Here is an 18,921-nt window from a genome sequence, read left to right on the forward strand (position 1 = left end):
GCAGCTGCTGTCACTTAGCAATTTTTTCCCCATGTTAGATGCATTATCCCAGCAGCACTACCACCATCGCTGGTGGGCTCAGCCTTGGCCAGCAGTGGGTCTGCCTTGGATCCACCTGGCGTTGGCTCTGTCAGACATGGGGGGAGCTTCTGGCAGCATATCAAAGATCCACCCCTGTACCACTAGGAAAACCTGACCACACAAACCCAATCCAACCCCGCCTCCCCACAACAAAATGTTGGCCATTCACACTGAAGACAATCTGTCACAGCAAAACTAAGTCACTGATGATTTATTCATGCACTGAAGACTCTTCTGGGGACAACAGCTTGAGAACCAAGACCACTCTTTCTCCAGACTACACAAAAATATCACTAGCTCATGTATAGCACATTCACATCATAGTTAATGTGGCATAACAAAGTCAAATCTTTAAGCCAGGATAAGTCTCAGTCTCTTTCTGCAGTGGCACTGTCTGGAAAAGAGCAAAGAGAACATTGACCCTGTTCCTTCTTTCAATTACCTAGCAAGGTAAGGCATAAAAATTGTCAGATCTCAAACCCAGTTGTTACTACACCTAATTGCTTTTGGCATTGATAGCACTTCTTATCCAAATACGTAAGACTGAAATGGTTAAAAGAAAATAAGACAAAACTGGCATTGCATCACAGAATTTCCAGTTCTGTGCTTTTATTTTGAGAAATAATGCCTTAAATTTAACAACAAAAACATAACTCACCTTTATGTTGACCACTTACAACTACAAATTGAAAATGAAATACTAGTTTTTCCTCATTACCTTTTTAAACTCTTCCTGTCAGGTATGTGTCAAAATCTATCCAGGCTAAAGCCCAAGTATGGTGAACACACAGCCAGTTAAAAAAGAAGTAAATCTCTGGAGAGCTTGGATGCTCTACCAACACTCTATTTAGGATATACTGAGACAAGCTGTTATTTGTTATCTTAATCCAGATACCACTACTTCAGACTTGTAGTGGCACACTGCTGGCATATAGCAATCCACTGCTTGTCTGTACACCATTGTGAACAAAAAAATAATCTCCATTTGACACAAAAAAAATACCAGCTGGCAGCATGTGATTTGCACAAGACAATAATAGCAATCGGTTCAAAGAGGCAACGTTTTCCTTAACCCATCTTTATAATATAGTGTTTTACCACTTGGGAAGCAAAAGCTCCATAAAGAGGATGCACAGAGATCTTCCCCTATATCAAGGGACACCAAGCCAGACATTTTTCCCCAGACTTAGCTCTGTATGCTCACAAGTAACTAAAGAAAATTGTTCCCATGTGTATTGTTTAATTGCACTGTCTTTCTAATATGCTGAAAGCAGAATATTAGATACTAATTGGTAGATGTTGAACTGGTTTGTATTTTGTTGTAAGAATCTTTTGTGGAGTTTTGGTTTGGATTTGCTTTGGGTTTTTGTTGTTTTTTACAAAGTTTTATCATGTTGCTTTGTGGGCTTGTTCTGCGGTAGATTCTTTTACAAAGCATAGCAGAAAAACAAAGAGATGAATGAGCACTGTCTCTGAAGTTCATCTTTGGTACCCAAGAGATAAAAACCAAAAGAGAACATAAATATTTACTGTAGAAAGCTTAAGAGCAGCAGCTCAATTATTCCATTTCTGTTAAATAAATTATCAAAACCAGTAAGCTATGCTCAAAGAATTCTTAATATTTGTGTTGAGGCCTCTATAGCATGACAGCTTAGAGGAAGTTAAGTACCTTGACAACACTGACTCTCCTTTAACTGGGAGCCTCATAACAATCCTTTAGGATGTCAGAGGGACCTGCAGACACTACAGTGGCAATCCAGCAAACTTCTGAACCCCACACCTACACAGAGCTCATGCAGGCCCCCAACATCTCACAGTGGAGTCTGCACAATCCCATGCTGATGCCAGATCTCTTGATCTTAACACACCAGATACCTGCTCAAATGGTAAAACATGTAGGCTTTCAAACCCAGACTCTGTGCCTCCCAGACCGAAGTTCCCACTTCAGCATTGCCAAGTTACTAATCTGTCTAACAAGTAATACTGCCAGATTACAAAAATCACACTCACCCCCAACAATGCTCCAAGTATGTGCATAGCTGACTATATTTAGATCAGATTCACAGCCAGTGCCTGGTCAGTCCACTTTTCTCCTGCCTAAACCACCAGCAAAAGACAGTCCAGATAGTCAACCCACCTTTGGAAAAATGACATTTATTGCAGGTATTATAGGATGCAATGGAAACAAACACCAAAATAAAAGTAAGAGTTGTTCAAGCATTTGCACAGCTTCCGCAGTACCTTCCTATTTCACCCTATCCACTCAACTAGACCAAGCCTGTGGGAACACCAAATGCAGTCTTCAGATGCAACAGAAAAAAGCAGGAGACAGTTTTTTTTCCATGACTGATGCATTTTTTAAAGTGCAAGATAAAAACAGTCCATTGGCATTTATACCGAAACCAGAAGCAATTTAGGATTTTTCTAGTTTAAAATTTAGTGCACCCAAATCACTGCACAATGGTTGTACCTGTTGACAAAAATGGGACAAAAACTTTAGAAACCAGCAGCAGCATTTAACACAGTGAGAAAACACAGAACAGCCACCCATTTTTCCTTTAGTTTTCATCAACCAACCACAGACGTAACTCCTGAACTATCTCAGCTATGTCAGATGAAACAAGTACACAAGCTTTCAGTCAGCAGTGATAGCCTGCTTTTCAGTGTGCTGCTTTACAAACCAGGCACTGAGGTCATGTCATTTGGATGCAGTCAATGAGCAGAGCAGCAGTAGATGTGGGAATGTAACTCTCTACTGAAGACTCCCCATTCAGCACTGCAGTTCCATTGGGCTATTAAGGGATTCACACTCAAAAGCAGTTACCCTTGTCTCCAAGTCGTATTTATGACTTGTGTTTCTTTTCTTCAATTTTGCGTATTGAAAAGATATGGACAAAGAATTTAAGCTGCATGTTTAGACAGTTAAAGGAATATCGACACACTCCAACAACACACCATCACTACCTGGATGTTTCCCACTGAGGATAACCACCGAGCTCGCACAGAGCAGGAAAGCTAGTGAGACTGAGCAGAACTAAAAGGCTGCCATTGTGTCTTGCAATCCAAACTGTATGAGCCTGGTTGGGGAAAGCATGCATGGAGGTGCAGAAGGCATCATTCTCTGTTCTTTCCCAACAAGCCCATGCTTGAATGGCCGATGAAAATTCAAATGACTACAAGATTCACAAAAGACACCCAAGTGGTCTACAGTACAGACCTTATCCACAGGATTTAATTTCTTTTTATGAAAGGCAATGATGAGATGCCAGTGAATGAACAAAACCTACATTTGCAAAGGGAATGGAAAAACAGAAGCAGGTGGTCAAGTAGCTAAGCTGGCAGAGCATTTGGATGGTAGCCGAATGGCCTAAATTCGGTCTTTAGTAAGGTCACCAGCATCTTCCACAACACACACAGCTGCATTACTTGAAAACTTAAATCATATTTGTGGTAAGAAAACAGAAAGCACTTTCAAACACATATTTAAGACTTCAGAAGTGATCTATGTAATAACAGACACTTAAAACATTCAACTATAATTATTAATTTAGTACGAAACATTTATTACTTTCAATAAAAAGACCATCACACAAACATTGTATGCATTTATCACACTTCTGCACAGTTCATGAGGATACAGACTCAACTCCCATCACTCTCTGCCGCAGCCCTTTGTGATGATATTTTGAGCAGTACTGGTACACATGTACTCACACTCACTTGCCCTGCTGTCTAACTAAGAGTGCCTGCCAGCCAGCTGAAGGCTTGCTCTACACAGAAGCCTATTAAAACTTAAAAGAAAAAAAAAAAAAAACCTGAAAGAAAAATAAAAAAGTCCTGCAGTCAACCTTAGTTTAACAAAAAAAGAAATCACAGTCATTCCGCACTTCCTATACTTCTAACAAATACATACTCTTCATTTTACGTAATAAATAGTATTTTTTAGTACACAAGTTCTACTGGTCAGTATTTTACTGAGGTGAAATGAGGTAACTCATAATACAGGGAATGCTAACATATTGTACAACAAAGCATTTCTTTTAAAGCCAAGTGAACATGTCATTTAATCAAGATAACTTTCAAGTGGTAAAGCCATTCTTACAAATGAATTCAAACTTGATTCCCAGCAGACACAGGACACTGACGGAATCCACCACCTTGGTGAAAAAGCATTAACATCTCACAGATAAGATCTGCAGTGTCTAATTCCTTCAACATCTACCACTGTCCCTGTCATTTGTAGGTCACACAGCGAGTGAATCGTCAAGTTGCAGCTGAATGCTGCCTATTCCTAGCAAATTCACTAGCACCTCAGTGGCTAGGGCACATAATACAGGAAACAGCATTACCCCATGAGCTCTCAATTCAATCACTTCTTTGGTCACAATTAAGTATTGAGCTAAAAGTTTCCAAGCAGCCTTCTGGAAGTGAGAAACTGTATATTTTCATGAATAGTTTGTTTAGATAGCAGTGAGCCCTGAGCCAGAGGACAAGGACTTTTGATTAGCCCAAAGCTCATTAGCAACATTCAAGAATCCCTCAGAGTTATCTAGCAAACTAAAACCTGCATGACCTACAAACTAAGATAAATACAAGTGATTACAGAAAGCTCAAATCTGAGGTCCTTACCTAAAACCACACAGCTAAACATGACTCCATGAAAATTCAAGCTGAATCAAGCACTGCAAAATCTTGACATGATCTTATTTCTGAAGTGTACTTCACTAAGATCCAGTTAGATCCAGAAGTAATGTAATGTATACAGTTTCCAAACCATAATCCCTGACAGCACATCATCCAGAAGTACTTCCCAGATCTTCTTCCCCCACTGTCTTTATTCTGCAAGTTTTGCAGCAAACCTTAATTACAACTTCCCTACTGGAAAGGCAGGCACCAGATGCCACAAAAGAGGCCATCAGTGGAGCATAAAAAAAGTTTCTTACAAAGTTTCCCACACTTGCATATATTTCTCTGCCACAGTCATAACTCCTCCTCACTCTCTGTGCCTGACTACCAGCTTTTTCCTCTGTAAGTACATTAGTAAACCTTGATAAAACCACATGGCAGATCTGACCTCTCTGCCCCTGCCTGTCATTTCACTTGCACTCCATAATCCCTCATCCAGCCTCTTCTGAAACCCACTACCTTCAATTCGCTACTGGGTCTGCCAAACCTAACTTTGTAGGCACATGTGTCCAGGTCTCCCTCCATTTCCAATTGATACTGCTACAACAACCTGCTTCCATATTTTCCAAAAAAGCCCCTCCAAAAAATACAAGTACATACTTAATGGAAGTGTTTTCATGCCACATACTTCATGAGTTATAGCAGTTCACCTTTGCAAGATTAACATGCAAAAAGTTTCTAGGTAAAAAACAATTTGCAAGTAACCACAAAACAATTAGCATTAGGTCTTTGTCTATACCTCCACACAGCTGTGCAGATAAATTTCTTTTTCGTATTATGAGAAACTTAAGCTAATTTTGCCTGAAACGGACATTGGACAGAAAGTACAGAAAACATCATATTTGGGAGAAGCACATGGGTAAATTAAGTAGGGGGAAGGGTAGAAGTTCTGCTTCTAAGTCACTGTTGTAGGAGAAGTTAGAGCCAAGTGCCAGAAAAGCCTGCCAAGTGCTATTCACCCACTCACGCACAAGTGTATAATGCTGCCTTGAAGAGAGCTTGACATGAGATTACAAAGCAAATTCCATGAAATTCTGCTCCATCTCTTAGCTTGGGGAATTTGAGGTATTTAAATCAGGTATGCTACACTGCTTGTGTGCTGCAACATTTTACACCAGCAGTGTCAGCATTTCAGTGCCGTATCTGAAGCCGCAGCATTCCTCTCACCTCCCCAGGGCCCCCACGACATACCACAGGCTGCAGGAATGCCTCATACGTTCATTAAGTCAACATCCATACAGAACACAAATTTCTTTGTGGCTACTACAAAATAACTAATACTAGGAGAAAGTCGAAGTATTTTACAGCTGAACTACACACTGAAGAATTTCTGGAGCTAAAGTCCTCTAGAGAGGAAGAAAAATGACTGCATGATGGAATTACCCCGTATCCAACCTTTGTAACTAAAAAGATGCAAAGCCGGACCTGTCCAAACAGCTTTCCTACTAAATATAGATCTGAGGAGACCAAGCTATTCTTTTCTAAACCACTTCCATATTTTATCATGAAGCTGTCTTTGTATCTAACCTTCCATAAAGATACCACCCATCAAACACTTCCTTTTGCAAACTGATAGTGCAGATTTGTTTTAAAAAAGAAAAGTAGCATGTGTACAGATGTAAAGGCTAAGGGTTATCTAAACTGTCTTTGCAAAAAGCAATAGGAATACAGATGCCTGGTAACTATTTGTCCCTTAAGTTTTAAAGGTACTTCAACAAATCAAGACTTCATGAGAACAGTAAATATTCATTTTCAGACAGGTTAAATATTTCAAGATCATGCTACTGAACTCTTTATAACCAGAACCCTGGATATGAGCCAAACAACAATTATCAGACGATAGCTCCTTTTTTCTCCTCTTCACCTCCCAGTTCATTGTGATAGGGCTGAGCAGCAGGTACACACCAATTCAAAACCTTGTGTGACAACTGGTCAAAAACACACTTAGTAATTCAAGTTTCACAAGCAAGGTGACTGACAATTTGAGGAAACTGACAAAAAAAATACATACACAGTTTATGTATTGCATTCCAGTTCCTGTTCTCATACACTTCTGTACCTTACACACACCCACTCCCAGAGGGTGTTTTAGATTTTAAAAATGCTTTGAACACAGTAAAAGTCAGTTCATAACTAGTCTAATTTAGAAGGGAAGAAGACACCCAGAAGAAAATGCCTCCAGTACAATATTGCATATGTGATGCCCCAGCTTTAAAGCTACCATACCAGAAAAGTATTAAGGATGCTGCTTCATATTTAACAGACACTGAGAAGTCTGGTACCCCATAGATCATAGCCAAATCAAACAATTCTTCCTGTGCTGAAGGTTCTTGTTATGTATCCAAAACCTATTTTTGGTACAAAACAAACAATACGGAATTAACCAAAGAGTATTTTCTCTAAGCTTGAGTTGTAGTTTTCAGACCTAAAAAACTGACAGACTGAAGTGAGACAAATGAGCTCGGCAACAAGGGGTAAGAGCCAGAAGGCAACATGACTGTGGCAGTGCAGAATGCCCAGGCACTCCACTGATGGTTTCCAGGAGAGCTAACACACAGACAGCCACAGCAAAGAAGAAACGAGACAAGGCTAGTAGAGGTAGTTAGAAGGAAAAACTGCCAAGGCCTTTCCCCCAAATTTATTTGCAACTCTATGCTGACTGAAGAGGCAATGGCAATGCTTAAGAGCCATCATTTTGGAGAAGCAGCAGTTTACATTATTCTGAGGGTATTCAAGTTCTCATAACAACCACATTATTACATGTCATCATTAGAAAATATTTTATTATAAAATATTTGTACCCATACTTGTATATTAAATATTTTATTGTGAAATTATCAAATATCAAATATTTTTATTACATCAAGCAGAACTGTTTATTTTTTCTTTCGCATATTTTGATTTTGAAAGTACTTAAAGTTTACCTGTTTAAGTTCTGAATGCAGCAGTAGGACACAGACCTCTCATAACAATGTCAGAAGTAAGTATGAGATCTGTGCTCATTTTATTTTACTTCGTTATTTACATCTCACAGAACTCCTGATGTACATTTACGAGTTCTCAGTTGTCACTTTCTACCTTTTTCCATAAGTTTTGCTCCATGGCATATTTTGACTAGTTTTACATCCACAAAATTGAAATTACACCTTTAGAGTTTTTAGTTTCTGATCTTGTGATCATTCTATTATCTACAATCTTGTGACACTAACTATTTTAGCAGCCTGCTATGGGTTCACAAAAATTGATCCCAGCTTCATGTCCAGAACGTGTGCTTGGACAGGTCTGCTTGTTGATAGAAGACAAAGTTTGAGATTGCAAAAACAGTTAATTGCTTACGAAGTAGCCTCCAGAGTAAGAAAGCACTTACTGTGCTTGGCAGTAAGAGTTTTATAACTAACAGTGGGTTCAGTAAACAAAACACACACGAATCCAGACCAAACAGCTGGATAAGAAGATGTACAATTTATCAGTTTGTTATTTGTTCCTGCCCCATGAAAAGTGTCACATATTCTTGACAGGCCAAATAAATTTCTCATGAGGCTGTAGCTTTCTGTTACACCTTATCTGATATGCCTGCAGGCACATGCAGAGCACTGGGGTCCTGCCATCTTCTGTACTCCCAGCTGTACCCTCCCTCACTTCCCCCCCACACTGGCACATAGATTTTGGCAGACAATCCAAACCCAGCTAGAGGTGCTGATGCAGTATAAATACCTCCCTGCCAAAAAAAGTGATTAGTTTTCAGCCAGATCAGCTCTCTCAATTGTTCATCACAGAAGCTGTTACAAAGGCATTGGGGAAGCACATGGCCAGAGCTGTGTGAGCTCCGGAACTGGCATGGCCATGGTCATGCTGGTCCCCAGTTACATTCTGCTCAACAGTTTTAACCACACACATATACTCAAGACAATATGCTATTCTGAGTTTCCTGCATTACTTTAACATTTGGTACTGTAGCTGTGCATATTCATATCCTACACAATCTTGCTATTTGTAGTCTACAGAGTGCTTTTAAGGTTTTGCATAAGGTATGTAAAAACATAAATGGTATTTTACAGAGGTCAATAACAAGCCAAACTTATGACAACTCTGCAAACAATAAATCCACTCCATAGACTAACCAAAAGATCCTAACTTGCTAGTTTAAGAGTCCATTCAGTACTTACCAGTTAAAAAGGTTTATTCTGGACCTTTGCCTCTCTAAAAGAAGGCACCTCCTCATCAGTCCAGTCCCTTTCTACTTGGTCACTATTTTGCAGTGGAACTCAAAAAGAGGCAAAGCATACTGAAAAAGACTACAGATCTCTATCAGCTGTACAACCACATTTGCATGTCAATTATGATGCTGTCAACTGGCTGCTCAAAAAGAGAGCTAGAGGCAATATTTATCAATATAAATACAAACATATCTTTGTAAGAATCATAATCAAAACCAATGCAATTTCTCTGACGTTGCAGCTCCACTTTTCCTATTTACTAGGTTCCGTTTTTCAGATTAGATTGGGAAAATGGGGACCAACATAATTTGTGTCTGCTTAGTAGATACACGTTATCTCAGCTATCTTTAAAACTGGTGCCATTTAATACACCTATTAAATATGCATTTTTAGAGGCACTGCTATTCAAGCCCCAGCCAATTTGGCAGAACCGAGTCTTTGCAGAAGTGAAACAAAGAAATACTTTCCTTCACGTGCAAATACATTAAAGCTCAAAAATTTTCAGTCTTAAAGGCTTCCCCAGGAATTTTCTGAATGTAAACAAGCAAGAGTACACTTAAGCTTGAAGACACAAAAGCAATGGATTCAGTCCAACACTGAACAACAGAGAGGTAGCAACAGAAAGACTGACACCACTCATCCTTCATGTCACCGGGAAGCCAAGGCTTTTCATCAGGAGAACAAGTTTTATATATTACTTCTTAAAGCACATTGTAATTGCTCAGGTTGAGATAAAGCTACTATTCATATTTTTTTTTAAATAAACCAATAAAACAGTAGTGTTTTCTAGAAGCAACCACTGACAGCAGCTTAAAAGAAATTAACACTGCAGGCAACTATGGAATAAGTGATTTCCATGTCATCAAGTCTGAGGCTCGAGAGCCCATTACCTCAGATTGCTCTGAATACTGCTTACCATGTTACATTTCCAAACACTATCTCCAAAGAAGATTAAACTCTAAAACCAACAGCTGTCTCACATGCAAGAACACCACACATTTGCCTGGAAAAACACATAGTATTCTCATATTTTACCTATTTTCAGCATCTCTTACTATGCTTTTTTAATTAATTGGTGGAAAGAAATTGTCCTTGGATAATTAAATCATTATGAAAAGCCTAACTTGTCTGTTGTCTTTTTCACATACAAGTCTTTTGTCTTCCAATCCAACTGGAAAAAAAATAATGAAAATTTAAGTGATTGAATTGAGCTTTCCAGTAATGGAAACAACCAGAGAATCTGTAGCTTGAAATGCTTACTATTATCACTGACATATTCACCAAGACAAATAAAATGGCAAAATATGTGCAGGCAGATACCTCCACCCTTACTTTACCTATTTAGCCTGGCAAGCAATAGGAATAATGAATAATGAATTTGTTCAACACAGCTGAGAACTCAGAACTACATCTGGCCCAGTGAGAAAAAGCATTCAGGCCTTGTTACTCCAAATGGAAAAGAGGATATCAATATCATTTTGGCTTGACTTATAATCAGCTAGTAATTTTTTTTTCTGATAGGGGTGGGTGGAAGAAGAAAGGTAATGAACCCTGTACAGAACTGACATGTGCTTCTTACACTGAAGCAGAAGAACAGGGATCTTCTGTTTTCTACCTTAGGATTTCCTCTTTTTTTTTGTCCTAAGTTTTACAGGCCAAAAAAAAGGAAGGAAGCTGGGGGCAGGGGGAGAATGAAGAGGAATAAGGAAGAAACAGATAAGTAAAGAATGTTCAAGAAGTTTCCACTATTAACCATGAATAACAGAGCAAGCTCTGCCAACTGTTGTCCATGAAATTGTTTCCTCTCTTACTCTGATAAGGAAGAAATAGTAGTATGTATTTTGAAACAATCTTAACACCAGAAGTAGCATTTCTAAATCCCATGTAAAGACACAAACTGCATGTCAAGCTCTGTATTCTCTCCGCACTAACGGGCCTAGTACAGATGTGAAGAAACAAACCATGCAGCCTAGGAAGAGGCACTTTCCTTGAAGATACTAAATATTATCCAACTTTCTTGTCAAAACTACCACTATCACTTACCAAAAAAACCTACCATTTACATGTGGCCCTTCTCTATCTTGCTTAGTTTCAAGCAGTGTAGCTCATAACTGTACCTTAAGACAGAGTGTTCCTCATAGGTGTACCTATGGATTCAGTGGTTCATAGCATTACCTCTGATGACATTTAAGTTACCCCATGCTATATTTTTCTCCAAAAGATAAGACAGTACTCTTAAAACCCAATAGTCATCTTTATACAAGGCTTTTCTCAAAAAAAAAAAAAAAAAAAAATTAATAGTCCTTATTTTATGGGTAATATCACCTACAAAAGCATGAATGCTACCTCATGAAAGTACAACTACTGCACACTTATATAGTCTATAACATAACTTCTGTTTGATCAAGGATCAAGCTGTTACCCACTAGTGTTTCTACAATAAAAATAATGAAATATACAAATTTTTGAGTTATCTTGCATCTATCCCATGGAACAAAACAAAGCATCAGAAGTACTGGTGTGTCCTGTCCCAACCTGCCCAACATCTTGTACACACTCACCTCACCACTCTGGAGAAAAGTTAAAATAATACTTTATGGAGTAATCATTTAATTTCTGCACTGTAATCTGTAATTTCAAAGAGTTGCAAAAAAATAAAACATTATCCTATTACGGAGTAAATGATTTATGATAGTAAAAGAAAACGCCCTGCACTAAAAACAACTAAACAGAATTCCATAATTTCTATTACAGAAGAGCCCCTATTATGCAGTTATCATCCCTTATCCACAGTGTATGTAGAGTCCCACTTACTCCATGAAAAGTATTCATGAAAATGTGTCAGTAAACACCTTTATAGTTAAGGACTTATTTTGCATTTCTAAATAAAACTCAGAAATCATAAGTTCAGTGCAAACAACAACTAAAATCAAATCAAGAAATCCCAACCAATGGATTTCAAAGAGCATCACATTTCTTCTGTGCTGCAGAAAGGACTGAACAAGCACATGGTTTAGCTACTGACTGCATTAGACCAGCCACCACCTACTTCCAGAGCCCTGAAAGCACAAAAACACACACTTGAAATAAAGTAACACAAAAATCAAAACTGAAATAAATTTAAGTTTTTCCTCAAACACCTTATTGTGAGACTTGCTGATTAACAACCCCATTTTCAGGTTTATTACCTCATCTACTAGTCTGGTTTTCTACACACAAACTATCAAGAAAACAAAACTCTTTGTACTAGAGACCTGAGTACACTTTTAGCTGTAGTAACTTCAGTAGTTACTATTAAAGTAGATAAATAATTGCATGTGAATCTGAAAAAAATAGGTTGACTTGGTTCCTTAACTGGAGAAGGATAAAAGGTGCAATCAGTAACAGCAAGGGTTTTTTTCCTATAATAAGACTTTTGTTTTTCTAATACTGCAAAACTAATTAGATTTTATCCTACCTTCTTACTCAAAACAACTAAAAATGGCAAGCACGATGCATGACAGATTGCAAAATCCAAGCTTGTTTCTTTGTCCCTATAGCACAGGTGGCTTTCAAAGCTGCACTGTTTGCAGCTCTCCTATTCACCCTTGAGCATCTGGAAGTTAGATCAGCATTATTTTTAAACAAAACATTTCAGGTGCCCAAAAATGCAAAGTGGACAAGTTATCATACCATCTTTAAACTATATAACTGGGAACATAAATTCTGAGTAACTAGAAAAACGCATTATGAAGAGAAACTGCAAGCAGCTATCACTTTGGTCTCTTGTCATTGTAAAGATCTGAAAAACACATCCCTTTAAACATACAAATGCAAACTAATGGCAAATCATTGTGGCATCCAAGCATCTTTGGTTGCTTATCATGCACTGCTTCTCTTAACAAGATCTGCTTCTGCTAGTGAGAACAGTTCCTAAATAGCATCTCTGAAACCTGTCAGACAAGGTGCTTCCAACAGGCATATGAGAGAAAGGAAATTTGGGAGTCAGTGTGGCTGACAAACAGAATAAATAGCATCGAGGAGAAGTGTCATTCAGTTAAGATACATAAGCAGAAATCATCAGCTGACACATACAGGATAGAGGAACGACCGTCTAGACAAGCGAATTCCGGAAAAGGATCTGAAGGATTGATTAGCAGTTCCCGACTGAACATGAGTCAGTGCAATGCTATTGCAAAAGGAACAAATGTCACACCAGGAATGACAAGCAGACAAGACACATCACCTAAAGTGCACACTAAGATTCTCCTGCTTTACCTGATAAAGCTTTCCTGTCCAGTTTGGAACATGGATCAATTGGTCAAATATAAGAACATATCATTTATAAGGAAAGAATGAAATAACTGGAGCTGTTTCATAAAAGGGAAAGTCTTGGCAAGTCTTCATATGTACATAATGATATGTTCAAGAAGAAAACTGGTCCAGTGCTAAACACGTCTAGTAGTGAGATTGCTAAGCACTGACTATAAAAGTTGTAGATGCTCTGCTATCAGCATTTAAAAAAATATGTTGGCAAATATCTTTCAGAAGTGACAGCTAGAGCTGGCTGGGCCTTGAGAAAGCAGTACAGACTAAATCTCTCAAAACTCTTCCTAAACATTTTTCTGTATTTCTATTGATGACCTTCAGGGAAAAAAAACATTTAAAAATCAATCATTTGTATTACATAATGCTAGAGACATTTAAGACAAATTAAATGCATGTAACAAATAAATAAAAAGGGACGTTTCCCTCCAAGTCAGTCACCTAGCTTCCAAATCACTGGGAAGTGGACAATGATCACCTCAAAGGCATTCTGCCCAGCTCCTCACAATCAGATGGCAAGAAAATGAAGAAAAGCAAAACAAAAGGTTACTCAATGATGTACACTTACACGCAAAAAAAAAATCCCACAGCAACAAAACAAATTCCAGACCGAAAATTAAGCAAAACCTTTGCATTTCAACCCTTCTGTGAAGAACCAGGCTTTGAGGGGTTATCAAGTTTGTTCCACACTACCTTCACAGAGCCAACAAATCCAGTTTAAAAAAAAAAAACCAAAACAAAACCACAACACCAAGTCTCTCAAAACTAAAGAAATTAAGTAAGACATATCCCAGGGGTGCAAACTGTCTGCTCAAAGTGACTTGTCTCAGTTGCTGAATACATTCAAGTGTCACAAATGACCCAAGCAGCCAAATGCTCTCCTCAGGATTTTCCCCAATCCCAAAACTCAAATTACAGAGAACTTTATAGACCAAAACCTACACAGTGAATTACACTCAGAAACAAGCTGGGAACTATAGAACATCATAGAAAACATTGTACCAGGCTGCAAACATGAAACCGTATTTTATTCAGAAGTTTCCTTTCTGGGGTGTAGGTTAGGGAAGCAAGATGAGTCAATGGCAGACACTCTTGCAAGCAGCGCAAAAAGCTGCTGAGATCTGCATGGTAGGAGTCCAGTAACCAATTATAGCTTCCTTGACAGAGAAGTTAGTGACTCCATCACATGCTGCCTGAGTGCGCAGAAGCAGTCACAGATTACATTAGCCTATGTTAGACTCAAAAAAAAAATTCTCCCTTTCCACAGGAAGAACACATTCTCACCTTCGTGGCTTATGTCATTTAATTCACCATTGTTCCATCACCTTTTGGTTAAATCCACCCCAGCTAGTAGCCTCCCAAGTCCAACACTGAGAATGGTGGTAAAAAACCCTCTATACAGCAAAAGAGGAAGAAAAACAGTGTCATCAGTATACAGCTAACCCTGAAACAACCTCCGCCTTCAGAAATTTTCCCCAGTAGCTCCAAATTTGTAGTGAATAGGAAAAATTAGATCTCTGAAGGGCACTATGTAACATGTTAATGAGCCAGCCAGCTCTGAGCTGTCCTTAAGAGATAGTGAAGACATTCAAAACATCACACATCCATATGGAAGACTACAGATTCTTGGAGGCAGCTGTTTAAAAATCATTTTAAAATCTTGATCTAGCCTTATTTAAAGAAAATTCCACCACTTTATTTGTTTAACTTAAGACTAGTCTTATGACCAAAAATTACTTAAGAATCTGAACCTTCATATTCTGCTCTCCAACAGAACATAGGTAGCAATTTTTTTGTCCAAAAACTGCAAGTTAATTCCATTTTTTAAAGACACTGAAAGTTACTGCTTATATAAAAGACTAGAAAAAAATATCACCTTTATTTGACTGATATACTAAATCTATATAAAAGCCTCCATGACAAATGTGTCATGTGTCAAAAATATTCCTATAGAAAATGTGTGGGTCTTTGCTATCTCGGCTAGCTAGAACTCAGGGAGGATTTCATAATGGACTCCCACTGTCCCAGTGAGGGAAAGGAGCACCGGTATCCTGCCAGCTTCATTCTTGGAGCCCCATGGTACCTCACCTTCACTTGCTTGCAGGTGACCAGCCCCATAAACAGTTACAAGCTGCAACTAGAAAGCAAAAATCGCCCTTCAACTGCCCCTTAGTTAAATGAACCCACAAATACATTATGCTTTGCCCTGCCTCAACTCTAAATAGTTATTTAGACAGCTTGATAGTAGTTTTGGATATCACTCATTATTAGTGACAATATTAGTCTAAGACAAAAATACAAACTGAATTCCACATAGAAATCCAAAGCACAATTAATGGGGAGGAATGGAGGAAATAATGATTGAAGGCTTTATTTGTACTGTTTGAAGAGGCACACAAGAAAGGCTAATGAAGTGTTTATGTTTAACAAAACACATTATAGTATGTTACTGACAGATACTGTTGAGCTAAACAAATCAAGTTAATTTACAGTAAAGTTAGCTGGCAGTCAAAAAAGGGATTGCAGCATGGAGATAAGGACATCTTTCCTATCTTTCAACAGGACTGTTAGCAAGACTAGTTTGGCTGCAACTCAGAACAGGACACAAGCCAATTGATTGGCTTTTGTCTATGTGCAAGTCAATACTGTTCCCGTGATCAAATAATACACCCCCTCCTATGAACCTCAGCTTACAGTACAAAGTCATTTGAACCTTACACTTCTCCATCTATAAACTAGGAGATGCCCAAACTTCATGACCCCCTCAGAAAGGCACATTTATGGCTTAACCACACTAAAAATATCAACTTCAACTTCGCAGAGTTAAACTGGTATATTTTGCTGTACAGAACGACTTCAGCATGTGGAATATCATTGTGCTTATAAATTAGATGATACATTCAGCAACTGTTTTTAATCATTCTCCTTAATTAATCTTTCCACCCTAATCCAAAAAATGCCTTCCAGAGAAATACTGAGAAGCTTTGTGCTCAGTAAAAAAGCGTAAATCGCTTACTTTGCAGAGAACATAACTGCACCCTTACAGATTCAGGTAAATCAAAGAAATCAGATGATATGGCAATATGCAGATCTGGTGAGACAAAAAGAAAGATATTCTGAATATAGAAGATGAAACAGAACTTGTATCTTTACTCCAAACAGCAGCTATAAGGTAATTATGTAGTCCCGTGATTTATTTATTGCAGCTAAAAGTTTCCAGTATGAACCAACCAGTAAGAGTCACTTTTGAAAGCTACATTTACTGGTTTGCTGCCTGCAGAGCATCCAAAGCCATGCAGTCTTAAATGACTCATTTTAACAAAGGGTTTGGTTATCATTCTAAACAATATTGGTCAGTGGTTAGACTCTTTGGATCTTGGAGGTCTTTTCCAACCTAAATGAATCTGTGATTCTCTTGGGCTCTGAATTCACATGGATCAGCATACAGCATTTACATAAGTCAGCTCCATTTGACATCTACCAGATTTAAACACTATTAACAGTAAAAAATAATCTTACCTCTCCAACCCTTTCATCAGCATACCTTGTGCTAAATGCTTCACATAACTGATCACAGGGTCCTTTGTACAATGCCATCACTGGTTTGACACCACAGCTGAAGGTGTGCTTCAAAATATGTAATTTCAAAGTGAAATACACAAGTTTAACCTTCTGTTCTGAAAATACAGGTATCAAAACCCAGACAAAGCAAGTTCTCAATACCAGAAATATTCCAGTGTTTATTTCACTTTTAGCATCCTGAGGGATAAGACAACATAGCTGACAAAGTCTATAGCCTTGGAAACAAAAACACACAACTGTAGTAAAAAAGGTGGCACATAAAAGTGTAGTAACGTTCTCCTTATATCAGCATGAATGTCTACCATGAAATGAACTAGCAGTATGTCTGCCTACTAGTAAATGAACTCAGAGTTAAGCAACATGCTCAGTAAAAAAAAAAAAAAATCAACCAGATATTATCAATAGCTAGCACGCAGAAGTTAAAAAAATTGTAGAAGACTGTGACTCGTATTACCTACCCCTCAAAGTGGGATCAGTCAGGCTGTGCAAGTGAGCAACAGCCACCTGGTTACCAGCAACCCATCAGTGCAACCAGGTGGCTGTTGTCTGGTTATTCATCCATTTTGGCATCACAGTAGAAATGTGCAGCACACAGCATGTGCTGCAAAATTCAGATGGAAAATGCAGATGAGGTCTGCTGTTGAGGCAAGTGCTGAGCTCTTTGTATAAAGGATACATATTCTCGGTACAACTAATTGGGATTCTCAAAGGGGTTTCCTAATGCACCCATTTTACCAGAGCAGATAAACACACAAATATTAAAATAGCTGTTTGGAAATGTAATCATCCCATCAGAAAAAAAAGAAAACACATAAGCTGGTCTGTGGTGCAAAATGCAAGTTTGATTTATGAGGTTCACTTAATATAAAGTTTAAATAATTATACAGCAAGATACAACCCTTTCTCCTGCCTCCCCTCCCACAGCTATATAGTACAATAGCTTCCAGGGTAATTGGGTGTGAAGATTTTGCAGACAGCACTCATCATGCAGGTGAGTGAGCATACAGTATAAAAAGCAGTCCAAGAGAAAAATTAAATTACTTTAGGTTAGTATTTCAACATTTTGCAATAGTCATATTGAACTATAATATCATTCCCATCCTAGGGATACAGAGAAACCAATTTGAACAGTGGCTTTTTGTTACTATCTTGAATAGCCTTTGGAAGCCAAATCACAGAAAACCAGGAAATGAATTTAAATAAGAATAAGCATCTTTTTTGTGACTATATTATATTTACACAAATAAAGACAATCTTTGTAGTGGACTGCATTTTCTGGTTGATCCAAAGAAAGCTCTCTATTGAGAAATTGCAACTGCATTTCTTTAGCAGGAGTAAGATTTCGGTGACACCAGCCCTGGAAAGCAAGGCAGAGCTGAAGAGCAATTCACCTCTAAGTACCTGAAAAGGGTTACTAAACCCAGAAAAGCTTACTTAAGGGATATCTCTTAATTGTTTAGCAACGATGGGATAGTGATTCAAATAGGAGGAACAGTGTTTATCTGCTTGTTTTCAGTATAAGAAAAATAGAGATTCTTAGCTCATATGCCGGGGGGAGGGGGTGGAAATGCTTCAGTTGTGAAATAGCATACTAGGCTCGAAAATAAAAATAAACAACAAATAGACAGAGAGGAGGGCTGCAGCTTGAAATACTTGACTGCTAATATCCAGCATGCCATTCCAGGGAGTCCCAGAGTGGCTTTTAAGCCTCTTGCCCATCCTCGTAAAGAAAGGCGGGTGGCAGGAGTAATCAATATCTCGCAACCCAGCTGTGACCTGACAAATAAAGAAGTCAAGAAAAAAAAAAACCCATCGATGATCTGTGTAATTTAGCATTCGGAAGACGGCAACATCTGGGCTCAACTCCAGATGGGACGGAGCGGCCCCGCGCTCTCGGCTCGCCACAGCGCTGCTACACACACACACACAAAGGAGGGCTCCGCGCTCCTCCCGCTTTTCTCCAATATGAACAACTCCGCGTTCAAACGCGACGTAAACACACGGAGAGCTGCCTACTACGCCGGCAGGTCTGTACAACAGTTCAGCTACA

The 18,921-nt window shown here is 38.5% G+C and overlaps 1 protein-coding gene across 2 annotated transcripts in view; it reads right to left on the reverse strand.

Annotated features, from left to right (window-relative positions):
• DOCK4 (dedicator of cytokinesis 4) overlaps window positions 1-18,921 on the reverse strand; it is a gene marked incomplete at its 5' end in the record, with an annotated part of 227,452 nt that overhangs the window by 207,811 nt on the left and 720 nt on the right. The window lies entirely within an intron of this gene.

This window comes from Coloeus monedula, assembly GCF_965178545.1.
Source record: "Coloeus monedula genome assembly, chromosome: 4".
In the NCBI taxonomy this organism is placed as follows: domain Eukaryota; kingdom Metazoa; phylum Chordata; class Aves; order Passeriformes; family Corvidae; genus Coloeus; species Coloeus monedula.